Raw genomic sequence first — 19,409 nt, 5'->3', positions numbered from 1 at the left:
GGAGAAGACTGATTACTTTGTGGTTTGGTCTGCTGATTGCTTCCTTTCCATTCCTCCTTGCTTGGTGCAATTGGAACAATGAGTTGTGCGCCTTTAGGTGATAGCTTGACCTGATTTGTATCCCAATCTGATACTGCTTTATATGTCCGCATGCAGGGAATTCCAAGAATCATCCTTTCATTCATGTGTTCATCTGGTAAACATACAATTTGATGAGGACATGAACATCCATGTACTATCACGTTCAAGTTGACTACTCCCAATGTTGGGGTTGGGTTCTTGTTGCATCCCTTGATTGTCGCTATTCCTGCCGTCAATGCTTGACTTGTTGCCTTCTTGTACGTGGAATAACTGACTGCATTTACTTTAGCTCCTGTGTCGAACAAAGCATTGGTGCTATGATTGTTGAGCTGTACTTTGATGCGCACATTTGACAACCATTAGGGGAATTTTGAGGTCACTTTTGTGCCCTGTAAGAATATGTAGAGAGAGAATATATACTTTATTTTAAAAATAGTGAAATGTTTGTAAAAAGGTGAGTTTGCGTCCTTTTTACCTCCACCGAAACATGTCATTGTCAAATCTTTCTAGGATCTTTCGTATTCTAAAAAATACTCCCTCCAAAACTAACGAAAACGTCAGTTCTGGCCCAAAATTCAAAATTTCCAAAAGCTGAAACAAACCTTTTCTGTGTCGTCTTCTTCCTCGTATCTGAACAGCTTTTTCCTATAGTACTATCTCTAACAAATACTGTTAACAGACTTCCATGAGGAAGAGAAGAAGCTTATACCACACATTGAGCTAAATGAAGAATATTGTCCAGTGCGCAAGAGAAACAAATGTGCAGAGGTGTCCTCGTCCATATTTGAAGCAATGCGGCAAGATCAAAAAAATCACATTGATCTCTGGACTGATGGAAGATTGTATCCAGTGGACCCAATGACAAAGAGCACTCCCCCATTCTCAAATTGTTCATCTTTGATAAAATTTGTGGGTGATGGTCAAAGAGGGTTGCTGGGTTATACACAGAGTCTTGCGGCAGAGAGAGATATTCTTAAGTTAGAAGATCATTTGACCAAACAAATGATAAATACTCTTAAACAACAACTTGAGGAATGTAAAGAGAGCAACGAAAAGCTACAAACTCAGCTCAAACAAGCTAGAAGCAAGAATACAATGTTAGGAAACAGACAAAGAGAAAAGAAGTTAAAGAACATTGAAGCCTTGAGACGTGGTGGAGGAGGTTGCAGCAGGAGAATCAGAGCAGCAAGGTATTGTTATTTTATATGATTCTGCTTATGCTTATTTTATATGATTCTGCTTATGTTAGGTTGTTAATCTTTTTGTTAAGTTGTATTGTGATTCTGCTCCACATTATTATGCTTATGTTATTGTTATTATGATATTGTTCTTTATTAAATGATTAATATTCAGTTAACTTTAATTTAGTTTGTTTATTTTGTTGGTGTCATTTTGACAATAATCAGTTAATTTTGTACCTTTTGATTTAGGACTTTGCTACAACCAAACTCTGCATCAAACATGGAAATGGCAGCTAAACATTATTGTGATGTTTTACCTCTCAAGGTTGCCAAAAAGATTTTCATAGAGAAGAAGTTTAAAAAGGCAAAGGAGCAGTGCATTGAGGGATTTTTGCAGAGCTCTTGCTTGGACAAGGAGGATGTGCAATATACTATGGATAAGGTAGGCATTAGCAGAGATGGTTATAGCAAGCTGTTCAGAAATATGAAGTCAAGGTTAAAGCAATGTAAGGTCAGGTCCTCTTTGCTTCCAAAGCCATCCATTGTGCAGCAGGCAAGGAAAAAGATCAATGAGAGGATAATGGAGATGTTGGGTGAGCCTCACCACATTCATGGTACCTATCATGGTAAAAAGAGGGATCTTCAATTTGACGAGTTCAATAATATTTTCCTTGACTTGAAGACACTTCAGAAGGAAATGATCAGATTCTATGAGCTGGAGCATACAGAAGCAAATGGTGTTGTCAGTTTTGTGATAAAGCTTGATGAATGTGAGATTGTTAAGAACAGAAAAATTGAGAGGATTTCCATAACTTTAACGAACAGAGCATTGAAACCGAAGGATACCAAGTACTTCAGTGTGCAATCGGAGAAGAATGTCTGGTGGCTAGGTGCTTTTGAAGTAGAGAGTGAAGACTTTGATGTTCTGGATTGGGTTTTCCATCAAACAACAATACCCGAAGTCATTAATGCACAAGAATTAGGGGAAGAGCTTGAAGTTGAAGGGTTTGGAAGTTACAGGGTGGAATGGCACATGGGAGGAGACCTTAAAACCCTTAAATGTATGTACAATGTCTCCAAAGGAGCTATGGCAAAGAGCCCTTGTCTGTATTGTATGGCATCAGCAAAAGAATGTAATCCTGCAAATTGGAACAAAGCACCCAATAGGCATACTCAAGATCCAAACTTCAAAGCAGTTTTAAATATTCCACTTGCTAATGTCCACATATGCACTCTGCATGCTCTTTGCAGAATTGTGGAGAAAATTGTACATCTCTATGTGGGGTTTTCCTGGAAGTTACAGCCAAAAGCAGCTAGAGATGCTACAATCAAATGTATTGAAACGGTTTTATCAGAAATTGGCCTTCACAGTGGTAAGGTTAAGATTGAAACAGACCTGAAGAGGTCTTCAAATGGAAACAATGTGCCTAGAAAGGTATCTGTTGGTGGTGTGAAGACCAGAGCTTTCCTAGGGTTTCATGGCAAACTAGGAAAGGTAAATGCCAAGAAGGGTTCATCCAATGTGAAGTATAACCAGTGGAAAGCTCTCCACAATGCCATCAAAGATCATGGTCTTGAAGGTACATCAAGAAACAAAAAGGCAGAGGTATGGGAATCACTAGACAAAGTATTTTCCTACTGTGATAAGACATCCTGGGGAAAAAATGATCTGCCAAATTTCAAGAAAGTGCTCAATAACTTCAGAAGTGCAATGAAAGATGCTTGGGATCAGGAATTCACACATTACGATCAAAAAGATGCTGAATGTCATTCAGCAAAACATATTCCTTTTTGTTAACTTTGTATGTGGGAAATGTTGCTGTGCAATGCAAAGGATCAACATCTTCATCCTCAATGTCAACATTCTCCACTTTAGTGATGTTTTCTGCTTTAAATTTTGCAATGTCCAGCATCTCAGTGCTTTGTAGCTTCTCTTCCTCTTCATGGAACTCCATCTCTATCTCCTCTTTCTCCTGGTCCTCCTCAGCCTGGGAAATCTGCTTTGGAATCTCTTTGCCCTCTGGTGTTGGGAGTACACTGAAGAAAATGATAAGTCCAAGGTCATAATCTACCAACTGGCAATGCATATTACCATGAAATTTGCAAGGCTTTATCATCTTTTGCCAGTCTGGATGAAGGCTTGACCACTTCTTTGCAATACCTGTCCTTGACAAGCTACCTGCTTTGCATATATCAACAAAATGAACAAGATTGTCAAGCCTGTGATCTCTGATCAAATCTGTATATATCTCTTTCAAGTCACTAATTTGTGTAGAGAAGCCATCCACAAGTGCTTGAAGATCAAAGGCAGCATTAAAAATCTGTTTGACACTTTGAAATCTTATAAGTTCATTAACTTTGTAAAGAAAAGACATCAGCCTGTCATCAACGGTCTCTTGTATATCCTCTGTATCCATTATGACAATCCACAAATGCTCAGCTGAAAAAGAGAAAAGAGAAGTCTATCAAGACATTAACCACCCTTCTTTATATCAAGTCTACAAACAAATTAAAAGCATAAAATTGTCAAGCAAATTAAGCGCAAGCAAAAAAGAATTACATAAAATTGTGACATGCAAAGTTTGTCACTTGCTATGCGAACTTTGAGAAGTTAAGAGAAACTCGGCACTCACTAACTACGCGCACAGAGTGACACTTGGTACGCGATTTCCTATTGCTAGGAAGAGGTTGACGTCCCCCAAAATCGCGCACGGGTGTCGCGGTGTGTCGCTTGGAGGGTTGGAGGCTTAAATTTGAAGCCTTGTGAATGACAATAAGCGAAAAAACGGGTTGGGTAGGTTCCTTTTATGGCCAAAAACGCCGCCTCGAGGGGTGTGCAAATCGGTTGCCGCCTCGAAGTTTGGTCCAACGGCTAGTTTTTATGCGCCTAGGGACTTGCGCCATGCACCCTATATAAACCTCCTCAGAGCCCAAACTAAGCGCATTTTGAAGGAGGTTTTACCCGGTTCTCGCACTTCCACAACCCAAAACTTCGAGCGCTTTGACCGTCACACCGTGCGCGATATTCGTAAGTGAGAAGACTTTGCCTCCTTTGTCATTTCACATACGGAGTTTCAAAGCAATGTGTTCCACTATGTCCACAAATGTGATCATGTTTACGATGTGTACCGCAATGTGTGCCACTATTTTCACCATGCATACAATATGTGTCTCAAGAGGTTTAAGAGGTTTTCACCGCTTGGGACTCCCGTCACCCCGTGCGCGAATTTGGTAAGTGAGAGGACTGTGCTCCCTTCGCAATTTCGCGTACGAAGTGTCACCGCCTCTGTGTAATGCTCCGTCACCCCGTGCGCGATCACCGTAAGTGTGAGGACATTGGTCCCTTTGTGATTTCACGTACGGGGTGTCACCGCAATGTGTTCCACTATGTACGGAAATGTGTGCCACTAAATATACATCGTTTACTTTTTTTACTAATGTTTGTTGTGTAACAATCATTCCTATCCCTTTTGAAGATGGCAAGGACCAAGAAGACTGCAAGGAAGGTTGATAAGCCGGTTGATAAGCCTCTATCCAAAGATGAAGAAGAAGCTCAGCCTAGCAAAGCTTTAGCTGGTACTTCAAAACCAAAGGAGAGCACATCTCAGAGGAAGGACACCTGACCCTCAACCAAGCAAAAGAAAAACTACACATCAGAGGAAAGCTTTCAAGCCAGTGCAGCTTAAGCCTCTCCTTACAAAGAGAAAGTTCAAGCAGGGGGTCAAATGTCTAAGAGAGATAAGGAAGGCCATAAAGGCCATCAATCTTGCAATTCCCAAACTGCCCTTCCAAAGACTATGCGAACTGCATTGGCATGTATCCATGAGGCTTCTGAGGACTTTATGATTGAGCTTTTCCAAGATGCCTATATCTGTGCAGCTCATGCCCATAGGGTTACTTTGATGGACAAAGACATGATCACCCTCAGGAGGCTGAGATACAGGTTTTCAAGAATGTTGGAGCCTGTCCCTATGCATGATATTAAGGCCTTTAATATTCTCAACATTCCTCCATGGAGGAAGCCCAAGGAGCCTGAAGTAGGAGTAGTTGATATTACTGAAGAAGAGGAAAAGGAAAGGAAAAAGAGAGCAAAGGAAGACAAGGAAATTGTAGAGAGAAAGGAGCTTGACCTGTTGGAACCTCAACTAGTGCCCCTCTTGAGGAGTGTCAATCCTACTGGTTTTGTTGTCGCTCTATTCAGTGAGGAGGATCCTAGGGAGGATTACAATTCACTTGACTCTGAGACCTTGGAAATTCTCAAGGACTGGACCAAGGAGATCAATTCTCCACTCCTTATCACATGCCTCAGGTTGTTTTTGTTTTCCTATGTATTTTTGTTTATAGCAAGAACTCTTTATATAACAATATCTTGTACCAGGTTAATGATGCATACATATGAGCCAGACCTTCAACAAAAGGTGGAATTTTTAGACCCTTCTATCTCCCACTTTCTCAGGACAGAGACAAATATTAGAGAGCTCACAAAGTGGTTGATTCATGTGGACTTGGAAATCTGTGAAATTTTCTTGATTCCTTATCGTGAGAGGTAAGTTTCCTACCTACACCTTGTGAAGAGAATTTACTAATTCATGTTAGAAGGCTAACTGAGGCTTGTTTTTATAGCTCACATTGGAGTTTAATTGCAATTGATATTGTGAAAAGAAAATGCTACTTTGTCAATTCTCTTGCTGGAGTACATGGTCAAGCAAAATTGTAAGTATAGTAGTAGACACATTTTGTAAACCACAAGCAGAACCTCAAGCACATACTTTTAATGAAGAATTTTGGACAGTGTTGCTACAAGATTTATAGAGACACTGGAGAATTGTCCACCCATGCCAAAGATGCTGACTGAAATCCAATTTTCAGTTGTGAAGGTTGGAATTCTTTATGCTTTGTTCCAATCCAGCCTGAAAGCCATTCATGTGGATGGAGGGTAGTGACAAATGCCAAGCTCCTCTTGGACTTCATATACTGCAATGACAATCAGAATATAGAAGTATAGCATATTTCATATTTGCTAGCTGTATTTTTTCTCATTTTATTGTTCCTAAAACTTGCTTTCTATTGCCTTGTATAGATCAACAGAGAGTGCTATAGTGAGAACCATGTATGGTTGACAAGAGCAAAGATTATCAAGTATATGATTGAAGCAAATGGACGACTGCAAGAGGTATTTAAAGATGATGATGCTGAAGAGCTAGAAAAGGCAAAGGGGAAAGCAAAACTAGAAAAGGCAAAGGGGAAAGCAAAACTAGAAGAGGCAAAGGGGAAAGCAAAGCTAGAAAAGGCAAAGGGGAAAGCAAAACTAGAAGAGGAAAAGGGAAGTGAAGAGGAAGAAGAGAGTGGTGAGCAGGAAAAGGCAAGTGAAGAGATGGATGATAAGAGAAAGAGGAAGCAGCCCTCAAGCCCTCCTGCCAAAGAGCCCACAAGAAAATCTCCCAGGACAAAAGAGCCCATTGCAAAAGCACCAACCCCTAGGGACAGGAAAACTCCTGGCAGAAAACTATTCTAGCTTTTTGTAGCCCACTTGTATCAAGCTTCCCACTTGTATCCAATTGTCTATTCTATAGCCCTTTGTATCAAGCTTGTATCAAGCTTTTTGTATCAAGCTTGTATCAAGCTTTTTGCAACCCACTTGTATCAAGCTTCCCACTTGTATCTAATTGTAGCCCACTTGTATCAAGCTTCCCACTTGTATCCAATTGTCTATTCTATAGCCCACTTGTATCCAATTGTCTATGTAATTGCAAATATTTGAAATTGAATACATTTTGATCACCTTGTTTTAAGACTCTGTTACAAAATCAAATCATTGAAGTAAAATCATTGATGTTTGGAAAAGTTGCATTTCAATAACAAAATAAAGATCCTTTTAGATCTTTATTTCAATAAGATCCTTGCAGGTCATGTGATACAAAACAAGATCCTTGCAGGTCATGTGATACAAAATAAGATCCTTGCAGGTCATGTGTTACAAAATTGCCTTAAAGGATGTTCAAGGCACCAAATGTACAATGCCATCCAAGATGTCCTTGCATTGTAGCCTCTTTTCATTCCTTTTTGATACCTACAAAAACAGCCCAAGTTAAATAAAGAACCAATAAGAGAACAAGAGACTTTTAGGGATAACAGTTACCTTTCCACCATTTATTTGAAAGCAGAATGTTGTGGGCAGTTCAATTTCATCATTTTGCAGGTCCAATCTCAATTGATGTAAGCTACACATGCCTCTTATCTTTACAATTGACAGATGCTCATTGTTTACCCATATATCAATGTCTTCTATTGGGCTGTCAATGAAGTCCTCCATGTCTTGATCAAGTGGAGTTAGCTGACCACCAACATAGTGCCATCTTCTGTAATAAAATGACATAATGAAGTTTTGTGTCCCTATCATGTATTTGCAAGCAATTGAGCCAGCTTGCACATTACAAGTGATTCCATTCACTGTTTTGGTGTTCCAACCCTCATCCACAAATTCAAGTACATTTGCTGAGTCTAAAGTCTTCACTGAAAACATTGTTCTAGATTTTCTGACTTCAGCATTAGAGAAGAAGTCTACAAAAACTGTAATGGGCATGAATATAGAAATTCTACTCTGTTTGCTTGCTATGTTTGCTTTCAAACACTTTTGAATCTCACAAAACAGTTTGCACCTGTAGCCCTCACTTGTATTTGAGCTAGGGAGTGACCATTCTCCACTTTTGAAATCAGGCAAGTCTAGCTTAGTTGTGGCTCCAAGTTCTCCAGTCCTTCTAGGTGGAACATAATAATGGTCAAAGAAGAATATTCCATTCTCTGCCAATGAACCCTTAGTCCTTCCCTTGTATATTTCTTCACCAATTGATCCATGACACACATCCAGAATATTTATAACACTTTCTACTGGCTGCCATTCCATAATGTTTGAAGGATACAAATTTGTACAACAAATAACCTTATACAACAAATAACCTTATACAACATGCATTACAAATAAGAATTTAATTTAAGAGACTTACAGTTTGGTCTATGTAATGGCAAAGCAGAACTCTCTGAGTCAATATGCAGATCTTTATGCATGTACACATGCTGCACCAGCACCTCTTTGATTGATTTTTTGTTGTCGCCAAAGCTGAAATCTTTAACAATGCCCTTCCATCCCGCCAAGAAAGAGTTTTTGGTGGAAGACTTTATTCTCTTGTTCTGTTGCATCAGTATCCACGTTCCTTTGTGTATAGTTATTGGAATCCATTCTCCATTTTTGATCAGTCGTGTTGTAAGTGACAATGGCTTCAATGGAAGTTCTTGGTCGTTTTGATCGTGATGAAGATTCCATGGTGAAAAAAGAAATGAGCAGAGAAGTTTAGCTTGAGTTCAAATCTGGAACGGTCATGAGATAGAATGTGCAAAAAACGGTTCAAATCTGGAAAAGATCATGAGATAGAATCCAAACGTTGTTTTATGATGACGACGTGCAAAATGAAAACAATATAATATGAGAAGTACGTCTTTCTAAAAGCTACAGCTATTGAATGCCTTTGCACTTTTACTTGTTTACATTGCTATTTACCAGCTCAAAGTTGCGGTAAAGATAGAATATTTGCTTTTTTTGTGAGTTTTCAAAAATAGAGGTTCCGTAACGGAAGCTCTTCAACCATTGGTTGAGACCACTCTCTCTCTACACGCTAAAAGGCACAAAAATGACCTCAAAATTCCCCTAATGCTTATCATCCAATTTTGTGCGCTACGTTTGTGGCACCAAACCATATGCCAAATAGCCAAAAACACACATGTGCTCAATAGAAGGCTTTCTATCATGCCATGCTTTATATGGAGTCTGCAAAAATAAGTTTCTCATTGATATCCTTGAAACCAGCAAGGAAAGTGTCCATCTCATCTTCCTCATGCATAATCTTCGACTCTAGCTCTTTACGCGACAATGCAATTTTAGCCTCATTGTTGCGACTTGCATAAAAACCAACTAGAATATCCCAAGCCTTTTTTTAGCAGATTTTGCTGAACGAATATGAGGAGTAATAGTGCGCTTCACAGAAAACACAATCAAAGCATGAGCATGCGCATCTTCTACATCACAACGAGCTTGCTCAGCCGTAAGAAAATAAGCTCTGGAAGCAACAATCCTTCCACCAAAACCTGCAACATCCTCAACATCACCTACGTCCTCAGAACCAGGATGTACATCAATGTCCTACACAATATTCCAAATGCCCTTTGACACAAGGACATGTTGCATCATATAAGCCCACATAGAGTAATTGTTTCCATCCAATCTATCCTCAACAATAAACATCTTGAACACATCTGTGTTGTTGTCAACCATGGCAAATGTTGCACCTAATGTGAAAACTGCTCGAAAAGAGGAGAAGCGAAGTGGGAACAACACATGCTATATAGCACAAACCGTAGAAGACTGTAAGGGACATATTATGCAGAAAATGGCACTGATAGAAATTCTACACAAAATGACAAAATTGCCTACGCAGCACTACCTGTAGTGGAAATGGATGCTGAAATGAGCCTAAATAAAAAATCTGAGCAGACCAAGATCTATGAACTTACCCAAAGTATTTGTCGACCCGCTGACGCTCTCCAAAGCTCACAGAAATTGGAGAAAGTGAGCTGGCATGTGCTAGAGCTTTTGGCGATTAAGCTTGGGAGGACACAACCTACTCTAACACCAATTGTTGGAATTAGGGTTGCAGGAAAACACACACAACTTGGAGAAGACGAAGGAAGCTCAAGGCACATAACAAAGAGTGTATAAGTTAGTGTGCAATGGAAAATATAAGATAGACCTAAATGATGGGCGTATAAACAATGCACGGGGAAAAAACCTCCTAGTGAGGGAAAAAATGCCCCAGCAGTCCTAATTGTATTCACACACATCACTACCACATGTATATGGTAACAATTTCCTAACTTGTGGATGGACATCCACATCTACCTTGGGCAACAAACATGTGGGTAGTATCCTCAAAACCTATATGACATTGGGATGAGGATCCTTGATGATCATGTAACTTATGAACCTTCCAAGGTGCCATCATTCTTTTGGCTCCCACATTTAACATCTCTAACCTCTCTAGATCAATGTAGGCCTCATTGTCGTTTTGATAAGCCTAGCTCTAACACTAGTTCTCCTTGATTTCTCCTTCCTCAACTGACCATTCAAACTTAAGAATTGATATGAAAGAACTGAACTCGAGTGGTTTCTAATCCTTTATCATTCTGAATAGCAATAGGTTTACCCTTTTCCACTTTCAAAAATGCATTCAAAGTATTGAGTTGCTGATCATGCTATTGATTTGGTTTATCATTCTATTTTGGTCTTGGTATTTTGTTTGATTGTTCAAAGCTTTCTCTGCTACTCACCATGTTGATCTAAAGTTGTATCAACACTATTGGTTGTAGTTTCTCCTCCTTGACCATGATCATCATTATTATTATCATCATCAACATCTTTCTTGTGGAGTAGCTCAACAATCTTATTGTGAATTTTCTCAACCATATTAATGTTCCACATAAAGCTTCAATTTTTCAAGGTGCAGGTATCAATGAAAGCATTTGGAGAAATTCCTTTCCTTTGGATCCAATTAAAACGGTATGAAGCTTTCCTACCACAACTATATCGGTCATAGCCTCAATCAATGCATTCCAAGTGATGCCATTCCAAATGGGATGCCCTTCAGGAATTGCATGTGCTTTTAAAGTATCTCGTACTTAGCATAGTTATAGACTAAAGCAGTGCCATTCTATATACTTGGCCCACATACCGACCAAGGCAATACCGAGCTCAACTTTAGCTGCACTCATACCTTTGAAAATAGCCTTGATCTGCTTCTTTTGGCCCATTTCCCATTGTGGAAATGAAGCGACACGACACCGGGCTTGTCTTTACTTGCTGCCACCCCATCTAGAAAGAGGTTCCCTCTTTGCCCAAATGAAGTTGTACCATGATCTCCAAGAGCAATCAAGTCGCCACGCTCTTACTTCTATCCTTAGGATCCTGATATGTGGACAATCAACCACATAAATGCCACAATTTCTTCAACTTTAAGATATTAAGAAAAATAACATAAACAACGTATCCTTAGTGTCTAAAGTACCTTATAAGCAACGCACTCATAAGCTTTTGGCTTGTCAAAGAGGAGCCTTATCATTGGACTTTTAAGAGAAATTAATAGAGTATGAAGCTTTTAATGTATAGTATGAGAGTCCAACATTTGAGTGACATGTGGAGGGTCATCAAGTGAATTTTGGAGCTTGCTTTGATTGCCAACATTTGAGTTGGAAGGTTGTGATTGACCACTATTTAGACCCACATATTGAGCCAAAATTTGTGAGTGGTCTTTCTTGGAACCACGTATTGAGCAAAATCTCCTCTTTCTCTATATATATCTTCAATTTCTTGGTTTCAAAAACAAAATTATTACGCATTTTTCGTATATTTAATACAGATAAAACCTATTCCATCAAGAAGAATGCAATCATTTTGGTGTTGAACCTATCTAGGTATCCCAGGTCTTTGCATATGATTTATCATTTTTCGCGTACCAAAGGCCATTGCTTTGTTAAATTCAATTTCATAATTCTTCATTTTGCATTGTATTTTGTATTCTCTTTCATCCTCTTAGACAACCCATGTGAATCTTTTCTTTTGGTTGCTCTCTGTGGGCTCTGAGCTTTTTGGTAATGCGTATGCTCTGTGTGTGTGTACACGCTTCCTGTAGCTTCTCATGTTGCATTGCATTTTACTGCCAATGCTTAATGTACTAAGCGAAAGGTTGGGGGGGGGGGGATGCCTGTTGGTGCAAAGAGAATTGGCCATCATTTCCTTCCAAGGGGGAGGTAGGAGGGATGCCACTTGCAAAAAAGAAGGGTGGCAGCTCAGGTGCCCCCCTTCGGAGCGATCGCCCTCCCCTCCAACAATGCCATCTCCACTCTGCTTCAAGACCAGGAGGCAGCACGCTCCAACCCCTTGTTGTCGGTGGTCCCTGTGAACCTCCTACTCCAAGCATGTCGCAAGCTGAGTTGAGCGAGCGAGCTAGGGCCACCCCTGCCCATAAAAATCTTTTTTTTTTAACAAAACTCACAAAATGTGACTGCAGTGAATTAACATCACCAAAAAAACTACATCAAAGACCACGCTCAACCGAGCTATGGCCAGTACCACAATCACTGCTAATTTTTTTTTCCGGTTAACAGGGGAGCCACCCCAACCGGAACATTAAAGCTAAGCATCATCAAAGATCGAACACCGGCTGGACAGGGATCCACCCTCAAGAAAAGACCATACATCGGCTGATTAGGGAGCCACCCTGGACAGGAGCATGCCATAGAGCCGAATATGAAAGGGGCGGGGCCCATAGTCCCCATCACCCACAAAGTCCTCCAAGGTGCCACTATAGATGGTCTGCTGCCACCAAAAACAACCATGCCAGACGAACTAGATCGGGAGAAGAAAACCTCAGACTCGTAGGAGTCACCCAAACACCACGAAGCTCACGAACCACGAACCACGAACCAAGGGTGGTTGGGTTGAGGAGAACCACCAACACCCAAGTACCAACATAATGCCACATAGACCATACCGAATGAGTCAACTCATTCCAGCTTAAACACACACAGTCCGAACCAGGAACACCCTCCGAGCGAACACCGCCGACCAGATCCCAAACCCACGCACCTGGGCAAGTGATGCCCCACCACACAACACCTCACGGACGAGCTGCTTCTCTCCAAGCCGGAGAAGGATCGCCGTCCAGATCCCTTGTGCAAAAATATGACCACCTTGAGAGGAGAGTTGAGCCGAACCAGGAGATAAGGACAACCGAGCGACCCCCCTGCCCATCGGCAAAGTGCCACAAATCCAGTCCCTCCCGTGCAGCATGTAGATTCGCTGCTCCATTCTTCGACGACCGCCAAAGGAGCTCCTCAACTCCGCGTGAGAGCGCCTGAGCCGCCATAGCAAACCCTAGCAGAGTGAGCTCCCTCCCCTGCTCATCGGGCCGTGAGCAGGCTCTTGCATTTTAACGCTTATACTGCCCTTAAGAATCTTAAAAATGGATCACATAAGAAAAGTGATGTTTTTTGAATAATGAGTAGTATATTTCTAAAAGTGTGTACGTGTGAATGTGATGTTTGTTTGTGTGTGTGTGTGTGTGTGTGTGTGTGAGAGAGAGAGAGAGAGAGAGAGATCAAAAAATAAGTGCAGAAGGTCTTGATTTTTTAAACCTCAAGATGTAGCATTTAATAACAAACAAGTAGGTGTCCAAGGGTATGTAGTACATATATTGGAAATGTTATTTTTGAAGCGAATCCTAGGAGATACCCATGGGGCAACAAACGAAAAGGGAAAGCTTTGCACGGAGATGAGAGATTAGACAGACCCATGTCCATCCTCAGCACTAAGGGGCACGGGAGCTTTAAGGAAGCTCAGGCGGTGGGATCAAGGGCGCGGAAGTGGGGCGCGGTGATTGATGGCATCGGGGCGCTACACGTGGCAAAAAAAAGTAAACTTGGACGGGTTTTGGTAAACGGGGGCACCGGGAGGTAAACTCGGACGGGAGGGTGACGTGGACAGGAAACGTGGAGCGAATGGGCTGAGGTGGAGTCCCAGGTGGCAAATGGTGGGCCAACATGGCATTACTTTCACGTGGGCATCCCGTTTTCAAATTTGCCCTCGCGGGAATGCAGGGTAATCAGAGATAATCGGAGGTGAGATGAGAGCAGGAGAAGGGGAGGCTGGTATCTGAGACAACAATCAGATGAAGACTGGAAGCTCAAAGGCAGCATGGATTTGAACCAGGTAGTGTGTGTGTGTGTGTGTGTGTGTGTGTGTGAGAGAGAGAGAGAGAGAGAGAGAGAGACAAAGAGACAGAGATGTTGTGTATTAGATGCCTCCCATCGATGTAATCGAAGACTGGCCATTGAGTGGATATTTCAATGGTGAAACAACGACTGAAGGAGAATCGTCAGATGACTGGCCAATCAACGAGGATAATGGCATGGATTACTGGCCACAGAACAATGGAGCTAGTCCCAGCTCAGTCGCATGTTGGCATTCGCAATGCTCTTGGGTTGCCTTAGATCCGTCTTCATACACATCAAAAACATTTTTCTCCTTCGACGAGATGACATACTCCTTAATGGCCAAAGATTTGGGAGGGACAGAGACCATGTCACTAGCAATGCTTCAAGCGATCGATGTTCGGGGATTGTTTGATTTAAAGAAGTGGAATAGGATGAAAGACTCCTTGATGCTTTGTCCAGGTATAGGGCTGGAAATAGGCTGCCTGCACTTGAAATCTACTGGCCTAAAGGTTGCCTTTATGGAAGATTGGGCACATATTGTTCATGCAGCCCATTGCCCTTTGACACATGACAATCATCTTGGAGTGGCTGCCACTCTCAAGGCCGTCCAGAAGGAATGGTGTACAGACAAGAGACAACATGGGTTGCCTCTTGATTACATAAAAGACTCAATCACTGCATGTGGATGCTTACTAAAAGAGAAGATTATTGATTGTGATGTAGCTGCGATGTCTATTAGTAGTAGAACCGCAAATTGCCCAACCTCTTCAATCGAGACAACAACATCTCAAGTCGAGCAACAGTTGACAAGAATCATGATAAAGCATCACACACGGCTGGTCCTAGTCAGATCTTCAAAGAGGCATAGAGCATATAAGTGGCTACAAGAATACATTTGCCATCGAGGTGGAAGCATAGATCGGAGAGGTGCGGATAAGCGGCGACAACGAAAGTCAAAGAGGTGTGGGTGCCTATTTAGGCTGGTGGTTCAACACTGTCATGATGGTGATAGGGTGACTATCACAATCCATGGCGATCACACCGGGCACATACCTGGCTCACGTGCTGACCTTTACCACTTGCCGGTGCATTCAACTGTAGTTGCATGCTGTATGGATGATTTGTTTGATGTTGGGATGTGCCGCCATGTCGCCAAAATGTCGATCTCCAAGGAAAGGTTTCACATGGCAAATGCATCTGAGCTGGATCATGTAATCTACAGATTTTTTATGATACCAAAAGAGGTGCAAATGCTATTTCATCAAATGCGCACTCGTGGTACTTAGCTTGCCATTGGAATTTCTAAGAAGCCTTTTCTCTGCTGAGTTTTGATAGCATTTGATCCAACATTTTTTTTGACTGTAGGTAGCTCTGTAGGTACTGAATGGGGTGCGATGCTTGCCGAGGCTCTACGTTTGCAAGAATTGAAGAAGGTAATACTACATTCTCAACTTCTTAAGCTGGATGGGTGAGCATGCATCCTCAAGTATACTTCTCGTATGGACAGGTAATCTTTGTGCAGCCTTACAGTCCCCAAAACCCTGATGAGAACAAGCGGCCATTCATCCTCCTCATTCAAGACGAGTGGATGCTACAAGTCGCTCTTCGTTTCTCTCGTCGGAACTCATGGGCCGTGGATAGCACTTTCAAGACAAACATTTATGGTCTACCGCTCTATGGTGCAGTCTTGCCAAACCAAAACGGCATAGGGATTCCGATATGGCTGATGTTATGCAGCAATGATGTGGGTACCAGCCAGGAAAAGGTGGCCCTAGAGCTCACGTTCAAGATGATCTTTGCAAGGTTAGGTGACGTTCGACCCGCAGCCATTGTCATTGATAAGAGCCAGCAAGAGCTCGAGGCCATCCTCAAGGTTGTGGATCAAGATTATTTTTGCTGGAGAGAAGACGAGGATGGAAGGCGGCAACAAGTCGCATGCAAAGTTTTGCTATGCTGGTTTCATGTCAAGAAGGCATGGGTTGAGAACCTATTGCCCCAGGTAGTTGGTCATTTCTTTGATGTGTTCTTTGTGCCAGCTCATGTCTACAAATTGACTGTCATACTCACATGGCGTTGTTCTGCATAGGTCCCTAAGGACAAACGCGATGATGTGTACAATCGCATGTCAAATTTGATGCATGCAACAAGTGAGGATATATTTGATGCAAGGTGCGATGAGCTATTGTAGGTGTATCAGGCACATGAAAATATTCGACGATATGTATCCACTAGCTGGTGTGGCAGCACATGCATGTGGCGAAGCCGTTGGCCAAGATTCGGTCGTCTATTTCAGCATGGGAATGTGGATACTACAAACTTGGTTGAGCGATTATGGCAATATGTCAAGTATACCTTGCTAAATGCACAGATAAACATGTCTCTGTTGGTCTTGTTGAATGCATTGGTGGGCGATTCAGTGCATGGGACATATATTGGGGGAACACTTCTCGAATTCTTCAAGCAAAAGCAGGAGATTGGTAAGAGCAGTTCTCTTTCGCTTGAGAGTATGCCTTTGCTGTTGCCAAATGTTGAGCTCATGTTGTTTCAATTTGACAACCGTTCAGCTGATTCCGGGCGTTTTAGTCGTTTTGGATCAAGCAAGCAGCATACAGCCAAGCTAGCAGCAGGCGAATCGATTCTTAAACGATTTGAAGCAGATCCAAGCACCCTCGAAGTGATAGAGGAAGGACACATGCGATTCAAAAGTCCTTAGCACTACTTCGGCCTCAAACTGGTATCATGTGAGCATGCAATCCAACTACTGCGATTGTGCGGATTGGGGATCAGAATGTAAGCATCTATATGGCCTTCGAATGATAATTGAGAGGCACTTTCCTCATCTTCACGAAGTTCTCCCCATCGTAGATAGCGTTCAAGCTTTGAGCCATGTGGACCTACAACCCATAGTTGGAGCAGGGGAAGATAATATAGCACTAGAGCATGACAATTTCGATGTAGCTGAGACAGTTGTCAACAACATAGACAATGAGATTGGTAGCTGCATCTATGACATGAGAAGCATGTTGCAGAGTCTAGAAGAGCAGTTGGTGCAATGTGATAGCTCTTTGAAGCCAGCCATACTAATGCAACTAAATCTTTCATGAAATAGTCTCGCCGCCTTGATCATCCCAAAGAAGATTGAGCTACCAACAAAGGGCTCGATCAAGCAAGTCCAAGCTCACGTTACTCTAACTCTACTCGGGCATGGGATGCCCGTAGAAGCAAGTGGAGCTAGCAAGGAACAGGTTCTCGAGGCCGACCTGCCACCATCTAAAGGTCTAACTACTGGTGTTTTGCGACACAAGCATCAGCGTGGACGGAGTCGAGTCCGCTTTCAAAGAAAGCCTCGAATACATTGTACTCATTGTTGCAGCAAAACTCTCATGCTCGATCCATTGGAGAGCATTTCATGCCATACATGCCATGCCCTCCTTCCGTTATTGCTCAAACATGCCCCAGGTGGAGCAGAGTCGAGCTTGCTTAATCGTCATGTCACCCTCTTTGGTGAGAGCATCCAAAAAGGGATGATTGTCTATTGCAAAGCTGGCGAGGTTCCCACAAAAGAGAGAAGCTTCACAATCTGCTTGCTTGATGGGTCAATACTCGAGGCAGTCCTTGCGTCCCAACAACAAATGGTTCTCTCTACATGAGAGACATGTAGCTTTTTTCTCCCTTATGCAATCTGCTGGGCTGATTTGATTACCAGTTTGTGAGCGTTCGGCAGGCACTTGTGAGCCCATTTGCAACTATATTTGGACTGATTGGGTGGGTTGTTTTGGGAGCAAGCTGTGAGTTGATTCCATCTGCAGACTTCCAATATGTTTGGTTGATGACTATTTACCTTGTTTAGGCTATTAGGCCGATCTTTTTGGATGGCATCTTGCTTGATCGTGCGTGAGCGTTACATCTGGGTTTCGAAAAGTTATTCTGCCAATGTGAGTCATGAGCTCATTTCAGCTACCAACTTGATGCATTTCTCCTGTAAATTGTGTACGATCTCTATGGACTACGACTGCTCTAAGTGGATGGCATTGAAACTGACCTTTTGTGAGAGTCATGGATGGGTTGTTGCTAAATGTATGTCTTGTTTTGCCAGCCAATTTTTCTTATCCGATTGTGTACGATCTCTGAGCACTAGGGCTGCCCTAATTGGATGGCATTGAGGCTGATCTGATTTCTCAGCTGATTTCACTTGCAAACATTTAGCGTTTTTGGTATCTGAGTATTTACAGTTTTTGGTATCCGAAGCATCAATGGCATTTATGGCATCCAACAATTTACAGTTTCTGGGTTAGAGGGTTGATTTCCTTTTTGATTTTTTGATGTTTTTTGGATTCTTGCCATACATGCGAGTGAGTTGTTTTGCCGCCCATATATGAGGTGTGTGCCGCACCAGAGATCAAGACATTTACGGTCACCGACTATTTACGTTACTGGGGATGGAAGGCTGATGTTTTGTTTGACCATTCTTGGGCATTGCGGCTGGTTTCCCACTAGATTTGGTGAGCATTATGGCATGTTTGAAGCCGGTTCATGCTTAAGAGGCTGGAGAAAGTGAAAGCTTACTGCAGTGACTTATGTTGGGCAACATAGACCCTTGCAAAGAGTGGCTCCTTCGTATACTTTCACCGTATTTTGACCATTCAAGGTGCAAGGTTTGAGATGTTTTTCTGTTAGGCTTTGTGTCATAACCATGTAGTGAATAATGCCTTTGCATTTATATGATGCATTTTTCACTCACCAATGCCGAGATGAACTTTGTGCTGCATCATGGGCTTGTAGCACTAACATCTTGGCGACGAACTTCACTCCTTGGTTGCACTATTCGTATGTATAATCAATATTCGTATGTATAATCTGGCCATGCATTTGTTTGATTGGTCAGGTGACAATTTAATCCATTGAACAAAATAAATACTCTGCCAATGCACACAAATACTATGTATCATCCTTTAAGTTTGCAACCACAATGTGCCTACATGGTATGCCAACAAAGGGTTGTCAGTTTGTCATTTTTAATACAAGCACCTTTGCTTTTCCGAGGATACATAAATCTACCAAAGATAAATTTGGAAGTTAAGAGTTGCTATTCTCTATGAGCAATCAGATTATCAAAACATTACAAAGAGAGAGGGAGAGTTTCAATCGTTGACATTCTGACAAGAAAGAGATTCCAACAAATGCACACAAAACTTAGCTACGACGAGCTTAAAATGTGTTCAACCTGCTTGCTAAATCTGAAGCAAAGGAAATCCATATGTGTAAACTCAACAAACACCCCACTTGGACTACAATAAAGGATATGACAATGTCACTCTCTCGCCACTC

At 41.9% G+C, this 19,409-nt stretch overlaps 1 pseudogene; it reads left to right on the top strand.

The window, feature by feature from the left end:
* Positions 1-13,659: 13,659 nt before the first annotated feature.
* On the top strand, positions 13,660-17,931 carry LOC147463942 (uncharacterized; annotated as a pseudogene).
* Positions 17,932-19,409: the final 1,478 nt, after the last annotated feature.

The sequence above is a fragment of the Adiantum capillus-veneris genome, chromosome 2 (assembly GCF_014529385.1).
Source record: "Adiantum capillus-veneris isolate H3 chromosome 2, ASM1452938v2, whole genome shotgun sequence".
Classification (NCBI taxonomy): domain Eukaryota; kingdom Viridiplantae; phylum Streptophyta; class Polypodiopsida; order Polypodiales; family Pteridaceae; genus Adiantum; species Adiantum capillus-veneris.
The sequence above is the reverse complement of the archived record's forward strand: the minus strand, read 5'-3'. Positions and strand labels throughout refer to the sequence as shown.